This window comes from Protopterus annectens, chromosome 4.part0 (genome assembly GCF_019279795.1).
Source record: "Protopterus annectens isolate FY-2018-M chromosome 4.part0, PAN1.0, whole genome shotgun sequence".
NCBI lineage: Eukaryota > Metazoa > Chordata > Ceratodontiformes > Protopteridae > Protopterus > Protopterus annectens.
The window spans coordinates 977,927,339-977,943,595 of record NC_056733.1 but is presented as its reverse complement, the minus strand read 5'-3'; positions in this window follow the sequence as shown (position 1 = coordinate 977,943,595).

Genomic DNA, 16,257 nt, shown 5'->3' with positions numbered 1-16,257 from the left:
GTCGCCAGCTTGTAAATAAATAAGAGCACTATCATTACTGACTAACTTTAATTGGAGGTGATTTAACATAAAACAAATAGAGAAGCACTATGTTATGACAGTATCTGGCATTACTGATGGACTTTAAAAGCTGGTGACTTACCAGGAAACTGGACAGAGGAGCACAGCGGTATGAAACTCTTAATACCTGAAATTATTACTGATGTCAATCATTGCTGATTTTCCAAAAACTCAGACAGAGAAGCAGAACAGTATGAAACTCTTAATATCTAACATTATTGAGTGACTTTAATGGTCTTTGATTTCTTTAAACTTCACTGTAACCTGCAATTTTTGTAGGTGAATAAGGGTGGTTCATTTATATCTTACTGGTGGCTGTGCCAACTACCTAAGACATCTTAGCACTGATATACCAAACTAATGGATGTACTCGATCAATACAGGTGCCCCCCCAGGGATGTGCGCTCTCCCCATTGCTGTTCTCTCTCTGCACTAATGACTGCACCTCTGAGGACCCCTCTGTCAAACTTATTAAATACAAAGATGATGCAACTATCATCAGGCTTATCAGGAATGGCGTTGAGTCTGCATACAGATGGGAGGTTGAGCAGCTGACCCTTTGGTGTAATCAGAATATTCTGGAGCTAAACACTCTTAAAACTGTGGAGATGACAGTGGACGTTAGGAGTGGTACTACAATATTATCCCCCTATTTATATTTAATACTGCTGTGTCAGTTGTGCAGTCCTTCAGGTTTTTGGGATCTATAATCTCCCGGGACTTGAAGTGGGAGATCGATCTAGGGTCCATCATAAAAAAGGCACAATAGTGAATGTACATCCTGTGACAGTTGAACAAGTTCAACCTCCCACAGGGACTATTGATTCAGTTCTATACAGCAGTCATTGAGTCTGTTCTCAGCTCATCCATAACAATGTGGTTTGCATCTCTGTCTAATCATGAGAAAGTAGGTTACTTCCTGTACCAGAGTCTGGTAAGGGCATGGAAAATCATCACCAACTCTTCACATCCAGGCCATCATCTTTTTGAACTATTGCCATCAGCCAGGCATTATGGATTAATATGCACCAAAACAAGAAGATATAGGAACATTTTTTTCCACAGGCCATCAAGTTCATAAATGGTTAACTCAGCTTATTAGGTTGAGGTATTCTTTTTCCCCAAGTCTCCAAGGATTCTGCAATACTGTTTACAGATGTTAATACTTGTTTCTTTCAGAGCTTATTTCAGTATGTCTTGCACTGAGTTGCACTTTGAACCTTGTATGTATATTTACTTTTTTGTCTTGTTCTTAATAGTTGTATGTATGTCATTTATGTAATTCATTCTTGGAGAGTCACTGAAACGGGAGTCAGATTCCTTGTATATGTGCATACTTGGTCAATACATGTGATTCTGATTCTGATATGCGAGATGATGCTAGATATATCTCACACTGAACAAAATCAGTGTGTGTGTGTGTGTGTGTGTGTGTGTGTGTGTGTGTGTGCGTGTGCGTGCGTGTGCATGTGCGTGTGTGTGTGTGTGTGTGTGTGTGTGTGTGTGTGTGTGTGTGTGTGTGTGTGTGTGTGCATACTTATATTCTGGGTGTAAAATACTCCAACAGCAATTACATATACTGCAGAAAGTTTGGAACATTAGGCTAAGGAAGTATTTTACAGGAAAAATATAAACAAAATTATATAGTAGTAAAGAAAAACAAATACAAAACAAATTAATGGACAGCCCATTTTCTAATTACAATAATGCACAACAAGGTGTGTGTTATTGTGTAAGTAATACACACCCAGGGGTATTGAGGTCCGACACCATCTTGGGCGTGTGATATTTACACTGTAGCACACACCATGTTGGGTATTATTGTTCACTTAAAAGCCAGTATGCACGAAGGCGTGATCAGGATAAGATGGCCTAGGTCATGTACGCTAACACTTTGCACCCAGGGCAGTTGCCCCCTTTGCCCCACCCTAGCTAAGTTACTTCCTTAAACCTCCTGTAATGGAGACCCTTTTCACCAACAACCTGCACACTGCCACCAAACATGCCTCTCTCATACAGTATGCAGATGATTCCACTCTCATCTGCTCAGCCCCAACACTAACGGAACTCCAACAGAATACACAGGAATCATTCTCTTCTGTTGAAAGCTGACTATGTAATGCCCAGCTTCTCCTCAATCCAAATAAAAACAAACTCCTTACCTTCCAACCCTCCAAATCTACTCAAAACACCCTCTACTTCATTATACAAGCCAAGGACAATGCCTCCATTTCACCAGCAGTCCACACAAAACTACTTGGTCTACAGATAGACAATAATCTCAAATGTGGCACCCACATATCATTAACAATAAAAAAAGTTCACAAAAACCTGGGTGCCTTATATAGAAACCGCCAATACCTCACCAAACCAGGTAGAATCTCTATCGCCAATTCCCAACTAATCTATACCCTACTCCCCTACTCTATGCATCACCCATACTTACAAATCTTAGACAGTCAGACCTAAACAAACTTGAATCCTGCTACAATAAAATCGCAATTTTTTCTACTGGTGCCTCCTACCGCAGCCACCACTGTGTCTCCCTTAGAGACCTTGATTGGCTCAAGCTCCCACAACTCCTACACCTAACTCAACTCACCTTTGCTCATAAACTTGTAAACCACCCTCTCCCATCACTCCATACACTTCTCCAACCTTACCACTCTTCCAGACCCCTACGCTCCTGCAACAAAACTCTACTGCAGGACACCAAAGCCAAAAACTCAATAGGTGAAGCACTGTTTTCCCTGTGCCATAGCCAAGCTCTGAAACAACCTTCCTACTACCATAACTACCATTCCTTCCTGCAGTCCTTTCAAGACTGCACTTAAATCACACCTAAATTCTCACTGACTTTGTCCTTGTCCAAACCCCGACTAATTACCCCCCAACCCTTCTCTCTATCACTATAAAACTGAACTGAATATTACTCACTGCTAGTTAATCTTTCTAGGATTTAGTAATCATCAGTCTTTTATCATTGTTAACTTGTTACTGTTAGACAACTGTTTTCCCGTGTTTTACTTCCTATTTTTGATGTTTGTAATTGGAGCTTACTACTTAATTTTACCAAATGTGCTCCTGTATTTTCCATGTCATCATCACCACTACTGTATACATACCTTTGATTCATATTGTATACCATTTATCATGTCATTCTGTGGAGCTTTTCTCCCCGGGCCTCCAATGAAAAAGGACTTGTGTCCAGTTGGAATTTACCGGTAAACAAATGTTTGTTTGTGTCTTTCGGCTTTTCCCGGTTAGGGGTCACCACAGTGGAACAGTCCGCTAATGATTGGCAGTAGATTTTTACATGCTGGCTTGCTGGGCCTAGCGCACAACCTTCAATGAAGGAATGCCCATTCACGCATGTCAACACACAGAAGATGCTCTAACTGAGAATCGAACGGGCAAGGTCTAACTGTGAGGCAACAACGCTACCGCAGCACCACCACTGCAATACTAAATATATGCAAATGACACCTTAAGGACAAACCAGTGTTACAACAACATAGCTTCTAAATGCCCATGACTTTTTACTTTTTAAGTCTTTATGGGTACATTTAAGCCAATAAAGTCAAACCCCACTAGCTGTGTCATACCTTATTTCAGACTTTTTGTGACATCACCAGTACTGCATAAGTGTACTGTTTGGCATTAATTTAGAAATCCAGGACTTAAAACCCAGGATGATGCATATAAAAATTTAAGTGCATGCAAAATATCCAAGCAAAGGATAAAAAGGTTGCAAAGACAAAACATTCAATAAACATTCAAGAAAGACTCAGCCAAGATAGAGTCTCCACTGTGGGGATTACAGCATCTTAAAGGTGTTATGGCTATTGACCCCCCTGCTTTGAGGTGCTTGAGGAAACTGGTCATCTTCTTCATCTTCAGCCTCACTAACATACTCAGGACAGGGTTCTGGGTTACTGCCTGTCATGTTAGGTAGGATTCAGCAGGCAATAAACATTCGGTAAGCCTTTGCGGGAGTATAGACCAGAGTCAGGAGAATGCCACCAGAACTGTCCAGACAGCAACAAATGCATCTTCATCTGTCCAAAGGCACATTCAGTGATGTTCCATCCATGTTAGTGGGATACTAAACATGAACTCAAGCTCAATTTATAGCATTTGGTAAATTCCCCTTAGTGCCAGCTTATAGTACAAACATACACAACTTCAGAATGCAAAGATTGTGAGTGATCAGGGCACCAGGATAGAAAACTCCTGTATGTTTGACCATCTTGTTGCAATATTGGTTAGGAACTCCTTTTACCTTGCACAGCTCATAGCAAAAGGTATATCTTCCAGATCAGAAGAAGTCCTCACTCCTTAGACCCGTCATTGAGTACACCACTACCTTTGGGACGTTCTTTACTTAGCATATCAAGCAATTGGAAAGACTCTAAAGGTCCATAACGAAAAAAGATCAAGGACCTAAAAGATACTAACTGCAAAGAAAGACTCTTGGCTTTATCCCTATGTAGACTACTTAGAGGGTGAGCTGCCTGTTGCTTAGAGGGCTATAAGAGGTCCATCAAGAAAATACATATTTGGGGAAGTTAAAGAAAAAAAAGCAAGTGTGACAGGAGACTACATGAAAACCAAAGAGCTATCATCAAATACAGAAAATTTTCAATTAAGGTTACATGTCAGAGGTATAGAAAGGGAAGTAGGGAACAGCCGGTAATGGGTGGAAGGAGAAGATGACTGGGAAAGGGTCTACAGGTGGAAAGAGCATGCATGGGGTAAAACAAATGACAGAGAAAAATTGGGAGGAGCAGGGTAAGACATTGTGAGCAAAATGAAGGTATTTTAGTTTCTGATATAATATATAATGTTTAATTTTATTTCTCAATAATGTGCTCTTCTTCTTCAAGTTCCTTTTTTCAGAATTCAACATTTTGAATCTGTTTTATGATTTTCTTTTTATTGGTATTATTTCATGTATTAGGTACCTCTGACATATCCACGTATCACCCATTTGACAAAAACCTCTTCTGGATATTTTGCTCCATGGTATTGTGATGCAGAAATAGCTTGTAGTGTACTGCAAACTGACCTGCATGCATCCTCTTGTGGGACTCTGATTGCTTTCATTTTTCCTACTGCAGGAATGTTTTTTTTTGTTTTACTTTCAAGGTGTTTAGATAGCTTTCACATTGGTCTGATGCAGATTGTAAGCTTTGTATTGTATGCAAAGAATATGTTTGGCCTTGCAACCATGATGTGACATCTGTGCATCCACATCAGTGTGGCATGTGTCACATTAACCCACATCAGTGTGGCATGTGTCACGTTAACCCACATCAGTGTGGCATGTGTCACGTTAACCCCAGCCATGTTCTCCCTTATGTTCGATTACTGCTTCTTTTGCCATAGTGCTTGTTTTTCTGATACAGCTAACATATTATCTATATTTGTTCAGAGTCTGTGGACATCTTTTACATGTATAGATTGGCTACCTGTACTGATGTACCAATAGCAATGTCACTCTACGTGAGCTGATGTCCCCTCCATATATTGTGTCCACATGTTTTCACATTTACAGGTAGTAAGATTCAGAGTGAGACTGCAACTTTTGGCTTTTAAAGGTGATGAACAGTGATTTATGCTCCTGGTTTAAGCAATATGTGACTTTCACTGAAGGTTGCTCTCGTCTGCATCAAAATACAGTGTCTTAGGGATGCTGTTTCTACTCAGAAAATTCTTCACTTTGTGAAAAGGCATGCATTGTTGTTTCAACATTTCTGTACATTTGCACAGAGGCTATGACTTCCAATAGTAGTTATTCAGTGACAATGCACATTCCCTATCAGAGAGCCATGCATATGGACATTGTCATATGTTCATAGGTTCATAGGTAGGTACTAGGCTATTGGCCCTATGGCCTATATAAGCCTAGCCAAAGGTACCCTGGCTTTCGCCACCCAAGAAAATTATTTTCCTGTGCCACTGTCGAGCAGAGCCACAGAAGTGATCCCCGGGGAGAATTTCCTATCTCCCATCCAATCATTAAGAGTTTTCTTGAAGAGCGCTAATGAGGAGCTTTGTTTGATATAGATAGGTAGTTTGTTCCAGAGTATGGGAAGTCTCTAGGACAGGAATCTATCCCTCCAGCATGTTCTGTTTATTGTGGTGACAAAGTTTAGGTCCCTAGACCATGTAGCTCATAGGGATTAGGATTTCCTTAAGTGGAGCATGTCTAAAAGCTTTGGGTTTAACATAGCTTTGTGTGTTAGGCAGAGATCGCCTCTGAGTAGGCGATATGCAACGGAGTAAAGCTGCAGTTTTTTGAGACGGTCTGCATAGGGCATCTGTTTGAGGCTGGTAATCCTCTTTGTGAGGTATTTCTGTGGCCTTTCCAGTTGTTGTAGATGTCTTGTGAGGTACATACCAAAAGGGGCATTGTACTCTATAATGGGTCTAATGAGTGACTAGTAGAGGGGAACAATGACCTCTTTTTTCCTGGATGAGAAACCTTTTGTGATGAGGTGTGCCACGTAGAATGATTTCCTGACTACTGTGGCGATGTGATTATCAAAGGAGAGACTACTGTCCACCTGTGTCCCAAAGTCTCTTATCACACTTTCAGTGTTAAGTAGACTAACGCCTATGTGGTAGTTCATGGGTACTGAGTTTTTATCAAAAGGGATGACAATGCACTTTTTGGCATTGAGCTTAAGGCCATGGCTTTGACACCAGGCATCTGTCTCAGCGAGGCCCTTTTGTAGGATGTACACATCTTTTGGAGTTTTGATTATGGCTCCTAGTTTGCAGTCATCTGCAAACTTCATTAGCCAAAGACCTTCTGTGTTGGCCTGACCCTTTTGGTATGTACCTCACAGGATTTGGAGTCGGCTACTTTCACAGTGTGGGTTCTGTCAGTGAGCCAGTTTGCAACCCATCTTGTGACATAGGGATTTATACCTAGTTTAGTGAGTTTATCTATAATTCCAGAGTGGGGGATGGTGTCAAAAGCCTTGGCGAGATCTAGATAGGCTGTATGAACCACCTTACCCTCATCTATGGCTTTGGTGACTGCTTCAAAGAAGTCTATCAGGTTTAGGAGACATGCTTTTCCTTTTACAAACCCGAACTGGGTGGGGTCCTGAGTTTGGAGATTACCAATGTCATTGTTTATAAGTTCCATGATGATACGTACCATAGCCTTGCAGACCAAGGCTCATTAGGCTAATGGGGTGGTAATTTCTGGGGTCTGTGGTGGCTCCCCCTTTGTGGAGTGGGATAACTGTCACTGTGTGCCATTCAATGGGCACATAGCCTGAGGTGAGGCTATGATTGAACATAGTACTTAGGTGGGGTGCCAGCTCATTCTATAGTTCATGTAGAACACAGCCTGGGATGTCGTCAGGTCCCATGGATGCTATGTTCTTGGCTTTGGATAGTGTGTTTTTTATTTGTGCAGCCATGATTACAGGAACTTTGCGTTTTTCTGGTATAGAGATGGGCCCTTTAGGGGATGACAGGGGGGTAAAGTTAGCACTGAACCTATCTGCCAGGATGTTGGCAATATCAGTTGGTTCTGTATATTTAGTGCCATTGTGCTCTAACTCAGAGCAGATCTGAGTGTTGCCATTGAGATTCTTGACATAGCTATAGAATGCTTTGTGGTTGTCTTTGAGTCAGTGGCGGTTTTGTTTTCATAACTAGCTTTGGAGGATTTTATGAGGGATCTCAGCTTCTTACTGAGGCTGACCAGGGAGTTTCTCCAATCATGGGATTTTACTCTTTTTTGCAACAGTTTCTTTCTTCTGTTGTAGAGTTTGTTTATGGCAGGGGACCACCAGATTGGCTTCCTTTTTTTGGAGGATAGCATCTTGGTTCTGTTAGGGATTGCACGTTCCATGCACTCGTGTAAGTGCTTATAAAGTGCATTTGTGTAGGATTCAGCAGTCATACCTCTATTGTCCATCAGCATGGGTGTCATGAAGTTTGCCACTTCTGTCTTAAGAAGTGTGAAGTTGGCTTTGGAGAATTTTTTTACTGTGGTTTCCCTAATGGGGGGTAGGGGAGGGATGTGGATGCCTAGGGTGATTAGCTTGTGGTCGGATCTGACCAACGAGGAATTGACCTCTGGTGTGGAGCACCGGTTGCCCATGTTGGTAATAACCAGGTCTAGGATATTGCTGCCCCTGGTGGGGGTGTGGATAAGTTGATCCATGGCATTGGAATTTATGAATTCCAGAAAATGTTGAGCACAAGAGTTGGTACATGAGTAGTTTTCCCAGTTAATGGTAGGGTAGTTGAAATCGCCAATTATTAGGGTGTTAGGTTGTACCCTAATATTTTCCAGTGTATTAAGAAATGAGGAGTGGGAATCCTGGGGCATGGTGGGGGATCTGTAGCAAGCTACAATTTGGATTGCGGTTTTGCCCAGAGTTAGTTTCACTTAGATAATCTCGGATGCATTATGCTGAGCAACTAGCCTGGAGGTGTGGATATCCTTAATGAATATGGACATGCCTCCGCCTTTAGTGGTTTGATCCAGGTTAGGTGGCCGAAAGGTGTGGTATGAATTATAGCCTGGTAATGCAGGGGTACTCTCTGGAGCCTTGAACCAGGTCTCTGTCACTGCACAGATGTCGATGTTCTCCATTTTAAGGACACTTTCTATGCACACTTTAAATACCCAAATCTTATTCTGTGTAATAACCAAGGCTGCTAAGGATGAGGTCATGGCTTTTTACCCCCAATGTGCTACATATGGGATCATGTCCTTTGCTGATGAAAATGAGTATGTGTGATTAGAATGGGCAGTGATAATTGAGATTTTTTTACTCTCTTCTGCTTGCAATCTGTGTGCACACTGCACAGTCAAGTGCAGAGGTGTGTCAGAGTGTGGTCTTGGCCCTATGTATGACCTGTGTATGTGTATGTCCATGATGCAGTGCCATGTTCACACAGTGTGTGCCCCTGATGAAGTGCCATGTTCATGTAGTGTGTGCCCTTGATGGAGTGCTGCATTCATATAATGTGTGTCCTTGACAGAATACCATGTTCACATAGTGTGTGCCTGTGATGGAGTGCCATGTTCACAGTGTGTGCCCCCGATGGAGTGCCATGTTCACATAGTGTGTACCCCTGATGAAGTGCCACGTTCACACAGTGTGTGTCCATGATAGAATGCCATGTTCACATAGTGTGTGCCTGTGATGGAATGCCATGTTCACACAGTGTGTGCCCCTGATGGAGTGTTATGTTCACATAGTGTGTGCCCATGATGTAGTGCCACGTTCACACAATGTGTGCCCAGGTTTACCTTTATTTTGTTGAAAGCCGTATGTGCGACATGGAAAACATCGTAAGTACAGCTGCAAAGAACCACAATGCTGATTCACCATGTGTTTAAATGGCAAATAAGCAAATGCTTTTTTTCCCATTCAAACATATGGATCAAATATCGGAAATGGTTTTCCAGCAAACCATTTTCGACATTTGATCTTTCGATGTCCGTATTTCAGCATAAATGCAATTCAGTCATTCAAAGGTAAAACTGTGCCCATGATGGAAGCCATGTTCATATAGTGTGTGCCCATGATGGAATGTCAAGTTTGCACAGTATGTGCTCATGATGGAATGCTATGTTCACACAGTGTGTGCTCCTGATGAAGTGCCATGTTCACACAGTGTGTGACCATGTTGTAGCATCATGTTCACAGAGTATTTAACCCTGATGGACTGCCATGTTTACACAGTATGTTCTCTTGATGGAATGCCATGTTCACACAGTGTGTGCTCCTGATAAAGTGCTATGTTCACACAGTGTGCCCCCCTGATGGAGTGTCATGTTTGTACAGTATGTGCTCATAATGGAATGCCATGTTCACACAGTGTGTGCCACTAATGGAGTGCCATGTTCACACAGTATGTGCTCATGATGGAGTGTTATGTTCACACAGTGTGTGCCCTGATGAAGTGCCATGTTCACACAGTGTGTGCAGTACCATTTACCTGCTAATGATGTGAATCTTAAACAGCTGGGTGGCTGCTGATTGCATTATGTGCATGCTGTCCTGTCTGACAGAACACAAGGGACAAAACAACCATTCTGATCTGCAATTTCTATGCTCCACTTCTTGGCATGTTATAGAATCAGCAGGTTGTGGTGTGATGTATGTGTCACAATAGGAGCCCTAATCCAGTGGGTTAAACTGGAGAGAGAAAAGTCTGGATATAATGGGCAGAGATGACCAGCAGGTCATGATTAGCTATCATGTGAAGGAACCAAACAGCAGGCTGAAGAATTCCTGTACTTACCTGTTGTTCTTGCAGTATCTCTGGCAGCTTCCATGTCTTCTTCTAAGCTGTTCAGAATGCTATGCTGCCTATCTCTATTGTTTCTGCGAATGACTTAAAAACATAATCCTAGTTAGGCTGAATATGCATCCTGAATAGTTTCTCCTAAACTTGCATTTTCAAACTTAGTGCTTATTAGCCGTAAACTTTTATTTGTACTTGATTTGTTTATAAATATTCACTTTTAATGGAAATCTCTACTATCTAAGCATTTCTTCAGGATTTTGTTATAATGCTCACAAGTTTTGGCATGAAAGTATTCACATTATCATTTCACATTAAATGGAGTTTTTTTTTTTTTTTTGCTTCACAAAGCACAAAAATGAATTAAGAAAACATTTGTTACAGCAGCAAAGGACATGTGTGTCACATTGGATAATGCTGTTTCTGGGAAGCTGAGGACACGATACTTTGCTTGCATCAAGGCTAATCCCATTCTCCCAGCATGTTCAGCTCAGATTTATTATTCAATCAAATCTAATTAAAGTTAAGTGATGCCAAAAGACCTAAACAATTAGAAGCTTAATATTTTAAAAGGAAAAATATAACTGCAAGGTGCATGCACCGATTTTATAATTAAGTTTGGTGACCTACATCATCGCAAATGACAGATTACATTTTTGCTGAGCTGACAATTCATGCCAAAGGGCCCGTATTGTGCATTTTGTCAAGCATGCATGTCAGGAATGATAAGAATAGCATGTAATACATCTGACTTTATTAGGAGCTATTCTCGGAGTATTATAAACCATTACATTCCACTATGATATTTCAGTTATATTTATTACTCTTCAGTTCATTAATTTACTAAGTTTGTTGCAAGTCTGTGTATTCAAAAAATTTAAAAGCCACAATCTGCTAAAAGATCAGATACACAAGAGTATGGTAGTACAGCAGGCTGAGTGACAATGCGTCTGACACAGTCTTCATGGAACCATTATGTTATGTCATCCCCTTTGGTAAAACCTCTGTACCCATGAACTACCACATAGCTGGTAGTCTACTTAATGCCGAAAATGTGATAAGAGACCTTGGGACACAAGGTGGACAGTAGTCTCTCCTTTGATAATCACATTGACACAGTGGCCAGGAAATCCTTCTACGTGGCTCATCTCATCACAAAAGGATTCTCATCCAGAAAAAAAGAGGTCATTGTTCCCCTCTACTCATCACTCATTAGACCCATTATAGAGTACAATGCCCCTTTTGGTATGTACCTCACAAGACATCTACAATAACTGGAAAGACATCAGAAATACCTCACAAAGAGGATTACTGGCCTCAAACAGATGCCCTACGCAGACCGTCTTAAAAAACTACAGCTTTACTCCATCTCATATCGCCTACTCAGGGGTGATCTCTGCCTAACATACAAAGCTATGTCAAACCCAGAGCTGTTGGACATGCTCCACTTAAAAAAATCCCAATCCCTCCGAGCTACACACTCTAGGAATCCAAACCTTGTCGCCACAATAAACAGAACATGCTGGAGGGATAGATTCCTGTCCCAGAGACTTCCCATACTCTGGAACAGACTACCTATCTATGTCAAACAGAGCTCCTCATTAGCACTCTTCAAGAAAAATCTTGATGATTGGATGGGAAATAGGAAATTCACCCCAAGGATCACTTCTGTGGCTCTGCTCGACAGGGGCACAGGAAAATAATTTTCTTGGGTGGCGAAAGCCAGGGTACATTTTTTGGCTAGGCTTGTATGGGCCCTAGAGCCGATAGCCTAGTACCTACTTATGAACCTATGTATGTTATAGACTGATAGTTTTACATCACACTAGAGTGTCTCCTCCTCTGCAAACATTCTTTAATTTTGAAGCTGTAGGCCTGTCCCTTAAATTCATGTTCTTTTGAACAGTCTCGTGTTTATTGTTATTAGGGGACAGATTTAATGAATGAAGTTCAGCAACAACTATATGCTTGTTAAGAATAAATCACCACCTGCTTTGTTTTTTATTTATTTTATTTTATATTTTATCTTTCAATATACATTTTCAGTCATTGAATAATTACTTAAATTTGCAACCATACAATATACATTGTATAAAAAACAAAATGATAATAAATAACAGAAAAATAACAGACAAAACTTGACACAAATACATCCAGAGGAAGTACCAGAACAGATTGATATTGTGTCTTAGAAAGCAGTCATGCAGGGGGCTGTAAACAGTGAAGTAAGATTTAAGTGACTGATAACTTTCAAAATCTACACCCAGGACATTTACACAGAGTGTGAGAGTCAGATTTAAGATGATTAGGCTATAAATCCAATGTCCCTTCATCAAACTGTGTTCTGTCAGTGCAATTTCAATTGTTTGGAGGAAAGGGAAAATGTAGGAGACTGATAAACAAATGGCATCTGTTAGAGAGTTCTATATCTGAGACCCAAGTAGGAAAAATAAAACTTTTGTCAGTAAACAGAAATGAGAAAGACCACAAAAGTACCTCACCAAGAGGATTACTGACGTCAAATATATGTCCTATGCAGCCCGACTGGAAAATCTCCGGCTGTACTCAGTGACATATCACTTACTCAGAGGTGATCTCTGCCTGACTTTCAAAGCCATGTCCAACTCAGAATTGATGGACATGCTCCACTTAAAGAAGTAAAGTCACTGCGAGCCACACCCTCTAGTGAGCTAAACCTCACCACAACAATAAACAGAACATGCTGGAGAGATAGATTCCTGTCACAGAGACTCCCCATGCTTTGGAACAAAATTCCCAACTACATTAGGCAGAGCCCCTCACTAACACTCTTCAAGAGAAGCCTTGACAAGTGGATGGGTAACAGAAAATACACCCCTGGGATCACTTCATTGGCTCTTCTTGACAGAGGCTCAGTTAATTAATCAATGGGGTGGCGAAAGCTGACACACTCTGGCTGGGCTTATAAATGCCCTCGGGCAGATAGCCTAGTACCTACCTATAAACCTAAGAAAAGTGGGGTGCTGAGAGTGAGAGATGCAAACAGACAAAGGCCAAACAGTGGGCTGCATGAACAGCATTTTCTAAGTAAAAGAAGGTGGAAGGTAACTTGGGCCCTAACCCGCTTACTTACTTGCATGACAATGATCGCAGCACGTTAATGTCTTATTCTAATATTCCTGTTTCTGCTCCTATGGTTTTTCTTTGTTCTATTATTGTCTAGTATTAGCCTATTATATTATTGTTAAGACTATCTCTTCTTGTAATTTTTGTAATTTTTTGTAAATTTGTCTGTTTGGAGGAGCTTTTCTCCCTGGGCCTCCACTGAAAATGGGTCACTGGGCCAGTCGGACATACCCAGTAAACAAATGTAAAATAAAAATAAAATAAAAAAAATAATAAAATGCTAGGCTATTGGCCCTAAGGCCTCTACAAGCCTAGCCATGTTATACCCTTGTTATACCCGAAGTATATAGACTATGTTTGCACATGCAAAGCTAAGATCAGCACTGGCTGCCCCTAAGAGGGATAAAGGTGAAACCCCCGGGGTAAATTTACAGTTTCCCATCCAAATGTCCAGGTTATAGAAAAATAGAGTCACTGAGGAGCTCTTTTTTACATGAATTGGGAGTTTGTTCCAGAAGAGCGGCAACCTCTGGGAGACATGTCTGTCTCTCCAACATGTCCTGTTAATATTGCAGGCTATGTTAAGATCCCTAGAGCGAGTGAATCTTGTCCCATTGGATTTACAAATGTGCAGCAGCTTCATCAAGGCAGGGTCTGAGACTGCTCTGTTGGCCAGACAAAAGTCACCTCTAAGCAGTCTATACAATACTGAGTAAAGTGATAGGGCCTACAGTCTGTCCATGTAAGTCATGTGTTGTAGACCCCAAATTTTCTTGGATAGAAGCCTCTGAAGTCTCTGTAGATGCTGCAGATGTCTGGTGAGGTACATACAAAAGGGAATATTGTACTCTCTTATTGGTCTAATGTGACCCAAGTACAGGGAAGTAATAACCACCTTAGTTTTGGATGCTATACCCTTGCTTATGAGGTGTGCAATGTAGGAGGCCATCCTTACTACTGTGGACACCTGATGATCAAAATTAAGGCTGCTATCAACTTGCATTCCTAAATCTCTCACCACTGGGTTTGAACTTAGGCGGGTATTATTAATGTTGTAATTAGCAGGGGTATCTCCTTTCCGAAGGGGATGATAATGCATTTTTTTGCATTTAGTTTAAGCCCATGGCTTTGACACCATTCATTTGTCTGTGTAAGTCCATTTTGTAGTATGTTGACATCTTTGGGGAACTCACCGATTGCACCCAATTTGCAGTCATCAGCAAACTTGGTAAGGCATAGGCCATCTATTTTTGCCTGGACTTCTGAAAAATAGATACCAAACCGTAGGGGGCCTAGGACAGATCCTTGTGGAAGACTGCTGGTAACAGGTCTGCTAGTAGAGGTGGCATCCCTAATTTTGACAATATGGATTCTGTTCATGAGTCAGTTAGTGATGTAAGGGTTAATCCCCATCTGGGTGAGTTTCTCAATGATGCCTGAGTGAGGGATTGTGTCAAAGGCCTTGGCTAGGTCAAGATAGGCAATGTGAATTGTTTTGTCTTCATCCAGGGCTTTGGTGACATTCTAGAAGAAATCCATCAAGTTTAGCAGGCAAGATCTGCCCTTGATGAAGCCAAACTGGGTCAGGTCAAGAGTATGAAGGTCACTAATATCCCTGTTAATAAGGTCCATGATGATTCTCCCCATGGCCTTGGAAATAAGGCTGGTTAGGCTTATGGTTCTATAGTTTCCTAGTCAGTTAAAGGACCCCCTTTGTACAGGGGAATTATGATTGCTGTTTTACACTCAGTTGGGACAAGAAAGGGCTTAGACTGACAATATAGAGTGTGCCCAGTGGATCCACTAACTCCTGTTTTAGACCATTTAATAGGCAGCCTGAGATGTTGTCCAGTGCCATAGAGGCTGTGTTTTTGGCCTTGGAGAGTGTGACTATGACCTGCTCTCTGGCGATACTAGGCGAGGTGTGCTATGGAGTCTGACTGGTGGGGACAGGGGGGGGGGGTCTGAAGCTATTGATGCCATCATTCAACAGGTTATAGTTTGCTTTGGAGAAATCTTTTAACCATTTTGTCCATGAGGGTGGGTCAGATACAATTGTTACCTCAAACAAGACTGATTTATGATCAGACTTTACCAGGGAGGGCCCCACACATGGTGTGGTGCAGAGATCCCCCATGTTGGTGATCACTATGTCAAGGATGTTAGAGCCCCTTGTGGGGGTGCTGACTATCTGCTCCAGAACATTTGTGCAAACAAAGTCCAGGAACCTTTTGGGTCCAGCAGTAAAGTGATCAATGACATTTCAATGTGTTTGGAATTTCACTAGGTTTTTGCACATCTTCTCTGCATTGATTGCTAATGTTTTTACATGCAAAATCATAGAAACAACTTTATTTCCATCATTTTGGAGATAGATCAAGCCAGATTCCAAGATATTTTATGGATTGTATCGGTTTTAGTGGGCATCAAGATGGTAATCGAGGTCCTTCTTGTAGCTGCACATCTTGATGTGTGTATGAGCTCTAAGGACTGCTGTGTTGGTTTTCCTACAATTAACTTTGAGTCCTTTGAGCTCACAGTAATGACATAACTGGACTACTGTAGAACTGAGAAAAATGCAGATAGTGTGTGGAGAGCTGCTAGATTTCCAGATAGAAAAGTCAGCAGCATAATGGACGATTTATTTGGCCTCTTGGACCAAGACATTGGTAACCTCCAAACTCTGGATCCTACCCAGTTTGGGTTTTGTGAAAGGCAGATCATGCCTCCTGAACCTGATTGACTTCTTTGAGGCAGTCACCAAAGCCGTAGAGGAGGGTAAGGTGGTTCACACAGCCTATC